The sequence below is a fragment of the Aythya marila genome (assembly GCF_965140915.1).
Source record: "Aythya marila genome assembly, chromosome: 12".
Classification (NCBI taxonomy): domain Eukaryota; kingdom Metazoa; phylum Chordata; class Aves; order Anseriformes; family Anatidae; genus Aythya; species Aythya marila.
The window spans coordinates 21507885-21513884 of NC_139053.1; the positions used below are offsets into that span (position 1 = coordinate 21507885).

The window sequence follows — 6000 nt, forward strand, 5'->3', positions numbered from 1 at the left end:
GTCCTGGATGTTGATCCTATTGCTGATCTCCTCAGAGAGAAGGAAAGAGGGCGGCTGGTACAGAAGAGGAGGGGGAGATCATGCCTCCCAGGACAGTGCTGTCCTGGCTGGTGGTAACAGCGACATGTAGTCAGCCAGGAGAAAAGGCTTGTTCAGAGCTGTTCAGCTATGATGACATGGATGAAACCCTAAATTTGCTCCAGGACATGCAGACATTTGCAATGGGAGTGCCCTCATTGCTCTGTGGACCTGACAGAGGGCCTGCTGGGCAGTGTTTGTGCCAGTCCTCACTGTGCCATGTCTGTTTGGTCCCCTGCTCTGATAGAGCTCTCTCCTCCAGTCCCTGCATTTCAGAAGCTGCCAGGAGTCAAACAGCTCAGACAGCGTATTCCTTCTGCACATGAATCTGGCTTGGGGGTGTGCGCCATTCGCATGTCTCCTCAGCCACGGGTTTATCTGCCTGCTGTCCACTCGGGCACGTATAGTCATGAATGGATTTTGACAACAAGCTGTGATTCAGATCTACAAGGCAAACACGTTCTTGGATGTGAAGAGAGCAGATCCTGAAAATCTGTGCAGCTACTGCTGCTGCACACTGTAGGATTACTTGCTTAACCTGCATCTGTCATCCATGGTACCTGCTTCTAATCTCTTTCAGCACCTCATAATCCAGAAAAATTATGTCTATTTTTAAACTTGGTAGTGAAATATTCCCAGTGTTCTGGAAGACTAAATCTGCCGCCAGGTAGTCCTGATACTATCAGATCCCAGCATGCTGGATAGCAGGAATGAACTCAGCACAGCTGGTCTGTCCAGAATGAGGGCAGCATTTTAGAATCTGGGTGGGTTTTTTCCCCTTGTTGTTTAAAGTGGAAACATTTTGCTTTCCTTAATTTGGTGATAATGAGATATGTTCGTAGCATTTGAAGGAACAGAACTAGATACTGTTCCTTGTACTGCCAAGTCATCCTTTGTTCTCCAAGTGTATATGTGTGTGTGAAGAGACAGCACAGCATGTGGGCAGAATTGCATGTTGCAAGCCTGGTTTCAGATTGCCCACTAGAGAAGGCTGGTTGCTGGCAGTTTGCTTGCTTTTCTCTGCTTGTGTACATGAATGGCAGAGGACAAATGAATCCGTGAGTGCATCAGTGTGTGCCTGCATTTTGTTCTGCATATGTGTATGGGTGACCGTGTATTGATTTGTGTGGGGAGAGCATGATAGGGCAGGAATCACACTTCTGTTGCTCCTTATAGTTACTCTGTCTTACTCCCTTCTCATCCCACCGCACCCCATCCTACCCCCCCCATCCCTTCGATTTGAAGATGCTGAGTTCAGACAAGTCTAGCTGCTTGGTTTGGGTGCGAAAGTGACAGATACAACACACCAGCTCTAAACTTTATCCTACGAAATTCCCAATTACAGTACATTAACTCCTGTTACATAAAATTCTAACCCTGTTTGGGGTCAGAACAGTGCTCCACCTAGCTCTGTGTCTGACAGCACTTTATACACATGCCTCAGAAAGAGACAAAAAAGGGGAAGGGTTGATATTGCCCCAAGATGCTCTCCCACCTCTCTGGTTAAGGGGTTCCTAAGCCCAAGCTGGAGTCTTTGTGTTTAACAGCCACTGAGGAATTTTCATCCATAATTTATCAAATTATTTTTGTAACTCTGATTTTATCTGGCTTCTGCAATGTCTCATAGCAGCAAGCTCCACTGTTTAACCATGCACAAGATGCAGAACCACTTCTTTTTGTTTCTTATGAACCTGTCACCTGACATTTTCTGTTGTTTTTTTGGAAGAGACCATGACCAATCATTCCTTAGTCACTTTCTCTGTGACACTTGCAATTTTACAGACCTCTCATGTTTTCTTTCCGTCATCCTTATCCCAGACAGAAGGGCCCCAGTACTTTTTGTTGTTGTTAGTAAGGAAACCATCCCAACATTAATTCACCTCTTGTCACCCTTCACCATATCTTTAATTTCTTCTGTTGCTTTCAGTTCTGTTATTTGTGTAGATTCAGGGAGCACCAGAGTTTGAAAACAAAACAGCCCTTCTTATCATGCCAGCTTACACCTTGCTGATCTCTTCTCCCATCTTCAGTGGTGCCAAACTTTTTCCCTTGTCTCCATGTCCCCCACAACTTGTGCCAAGAGCTACTGTCCCATTCCAGGAGCACTTTTCTACCTCCATAGCCCTGGTGGTCCAAGGAAGCTCAGTGAGGAACTCCTCTGGTTGCTTGTGTATGAATCACTTTCCTTTCCCCACAGTTTCTCAGATCTCACTCCTCAGTATTTCCCCCACACACTCCAGCACTTCCTCCTCTGCTCTTGTGCCAGATGACAGACACATCTCTGGTGCAATGGCATCATTCATGTGAGGTTGATAACATCCCTGAGAGTTTGTGGGAGGGAAGACAGCAAGATGGCACTAGCCCTGTTGGTCATACACAGACCATTAAGCACTCTCTGGGAATGCTTTTGTCCTCTGCAACAGCAATTTAAATCTGTTGGTGTTTTTTCCTTATGCATTTGACTTTGTGTGGCTGCACATCAGTCCAAGGCTGCAGAATATTTCATGATCCTTTCCTCTTGCTGCTTTTCCGCTGTGGTCTTTAATCACCTTGCTCCCATCTCTTCCAGTGCAGTACTTCCCACTGGAATACTTCCCAGTGGAGCCTGGAAAAGAACAGCACAGTGAACCAGCCCAAAGGTGAGAGAAGGGGAAGAGAGCTTGTGGGATTTTGTCCTGAAGAGAAGGAGCCTGTGGAAGATCACTGCCATCCCCAGATCCAGGAGGCTGCAGCATGGATATAGCTGCAGCACGCTGCAGAGGTGGAATGAACAACACATTAAATAGATCTAAATCCAAACAGTAGAAGAGGGAAAGAAAGGGAAAAGGTGAGTGAAAATTATTTCATGTCATTTCCTACATGCTTTTGAAACTGCACAGTCCCTTCAATCTGACTCAGTATATACTGCCAGAGAGGAAAAGGAAGAATAAAGTGCATCTGACCATCACAGTGTACAGAGGAACTAAAACTGCAAGCACCATACTTGTTAGACTGCAAAATGTTCTCTTGATTTCCATTCTGATTCATATACCAGGGTGAACAGTACCTGAAACAGATAGGTAGAAAGCTACAGAAAAACAAGACAATGGCATGCACTGTTCTGTGTTGTCCTTACTGCTACAGTCCTTACATCTACTCTATTTCAGGTCTTAAGCACATTAAGTCAAGAATGCTCTCTTTTCTTTTTTCTGTGAAGAGCAATGTAGACTGGAATAAGTTGGCATTGTGAACCCATTGCCACCATCATTCTTACCATCCTGGGACCCTGCAGATCAAACTGGACTTAGAGCAGAGGTAGCTGCTCCAGACAGTGGCCTAACTGGCCCCCTCTCACTGTCCAGGCTGATTATTACTGGTCAGACAGTAAGGAGGGGAGACAGGACCTACACATACTCAGGAAAGTCACTGCATGTTAACAGGGAACCTCAGCAGCTGGCATGTTAGCACTCTAAGGTGGAGCTAAGTGGCTGACCTCAGGAGCTGGTTGCTCTTCCAGCTGGCAGAGTACAATACACTTTACAGAGTGTGAAGAGCAGGAACAGGCCTGGGGCTGCTGGCACAAGCTAACAGTAAAATAAGTGAGCAGGAGGCAGGCAACTCAAGGGACTGGAGACCAGAACTGGAAGTTCAAGAGCCTCTAGAGGCAGTGGCCTTGGGGACAGGAGCAGGTGGCCATGGGACAGCACAGAGAGAAGATGTCTCTCCAGAACAGGGCCACGTAGGGGAAACAGGAACCTGGGAAAGGCCAGCAGCCTGTAAGCCAGGCCTGTCCTTCTGCATGTGCTGCTGAGGTGAGGTTTTGAGCCAGTCATAGTTGCTGATAAATCTGCTGATTTGGGGGCTTTGTGCTCCCAGGGCTGGCAGTCCCAGGATGCCTGTAGCAGGCTGCACATATCAGGAGTCCGCAGCCTGGAGTGTCAGGTGTAATTTAGCACTGGGTGCATGAGTTATGGTCCTGCCCTTTAAAGAAAGGCTAGCAGCACAGCCCTGCCTGTCAGCCAAGTCCCCCACCTGATCATGAGCTCTCCTGGTGAATGAATCAGGATTTGGCACATCATTGTTTAATATAGCCCCCATGCTAATGTCTTTTTGAAATGAAACTGAGAAAGCTGTTAACCTCAGTTAGCCAGCTGTCCTCACAATGACCTGGATAAATCATTGTAGCAGGAGCCCCAAAGAACACCATGCTTGCTGCTTTGGAAAATGGAGCTGCCGGTGAAGGACTGTGCTCCCAGCGCATGCTAGGAAGGCTGGTGCAGCCATGCCAGAAGCCCTGCTGGTGCTCCAGGCTGGGTGTCAGGTTCTGCAGAGTTGCAAAGGCTGGAGAGTTCACTGGCACATTCCCTCCCTGAAAGCCACAAAAGGAGTCATGGCTTTATGCTGCAGATGGAAGAGAGTGCCTGGACAGAGGCTGGCATAATGGTGAGAGAAGGCGCTTTAGTTTCTAGCACCCACAGGTCAGTTGATCTGGCCTACATTCAGCATCTTGGGTCAGGTTTGGGGGTATGACATTGCAGTGTAGCTGATCTGCGTGACTATCTCATACAACCCTGAGGGTCAGTCACAGCACAGCTTGGCATCACTATGTGCAGACAGACTGCTGGGCAGAGCTGCTGCTTGTTTTCTGTCATGAGCTGATCTTTCAGCAAATTGAGAAGCTGACCTCCATCTTGAGGAGCCTCTCTCAGGAGTCAGAAAGGCACAAGCAGGAGGAACAGATGAGGCTGCAAGACATAGCACCTGTCCTTCAATATTAACCATGAAAGAGAGATGTAGTGATGTATTATCTCTAGGCTGAGCTACAAGACACTGACCTGCTGGTAAGACATCTAGGAGAACATCCAGACTCATGGCAGGCAGGGAAATCTCAGCAGCCAAAGGCCTGACTGGTCTGAGCCCAGTCTTTATGTATGCAGCTGAAGCATCTGCTTTGGTCCATCACGTGTACTGGAGTGATTTGGTGCAACAGGAGCATCATGTATTGCTCTGTAAGACCTGTCACGTGTCAGACCTAGAGCTCATGGTATGGTCCAAGTTCCTCCCTGCCAAAGCATCGCGGGCATGTGTGAAGAGTAGAGGAGATCTGCTGCAGTGTTTGTCTAGGCTGATGTGGCCTAGACAAAGACATCTTTAACAGAGCCAACATTAGCAGCCTTAGAGAAAGGTGCAGGAAATTTACAGCAGGTGGCTTGAAGCAGCTTGCTCCAGAGGCTGATTTAGAGATTGGCTCATGCTCAGGACAGGGCATTGCTCTCTGCAAAGCTGTTTTGACTCTGGGAGCTGTTATCTGTAGAAAGGCCTCATTACTTTATCTGTTTTCTCACAGGGCACTCATAGCTGCTGTCTCTTTGTGCAGCAGTGAGTTCCACCAGACGGCTTTTCTTTTGTTGTTTCTGATCTGGATGATTTTTTTTTTCTCCAGCATTACTGAGGAAAATCACACCAGCTGCATGTCAGAAACTCTTGGAAAGAGGAACAAAGCCATCTGTTCTCCATGTCCATGAAGGCATGCACAAGAATTAATGGGTGTATCCTGCACCAAGAAATATTCAGGTTAGGAACAGCTTCTAGTGGGGAGGAGAGCAAAGCACATGAACAGACTGCCAGGGGCCAGAGGATTCTGCATCACGAGAGATCTTAAAGGACAGAAACAAAAGACAGGGCACTTGTAGGTTCCCGTCTTATAACAGGAGGATGGGCTATCAGCCTCTCAAGGTTCATGCCAGCCTTGCACATTTCCTAAAACTAATCTTGCTCAAACCTTGAAACTCAACTCTGCCTTCTTCAGAGTCCCACTGTTCAGCACTCATGTGATAACAACATACCATTTACCAGTGTGATTCTCCTTTCTAACAAAGTAACTGTGCTCAAGTCTTGGAAGAGTGCTCATTTCCAACTGTGCTTCACCTGATCTTCACAAGA

At 47.2% G+C, this 6000-nt stretch overlaps 1 long non-coding RNA gene across 1 annotated transcript in view; it reads left to right on the forward strand.

Annotated features, from left to right (window-relative positions):
* The window catches only part of LOC309882903, a 29477-nt gene extending 23477 nt beyond the window's left edge, over positions 1-6000 (forward strand). The window contains exons 3-4 of the long non-coding RNA XR_014318374.1: positions 2648-2905; positions 5501-6000. This is a non-coding gene — a long non-coding RNA (uncharacterized lncRNA). The remainder of the gene's footprint in view (positions 1-2647; positions 2906-5500) is intronic.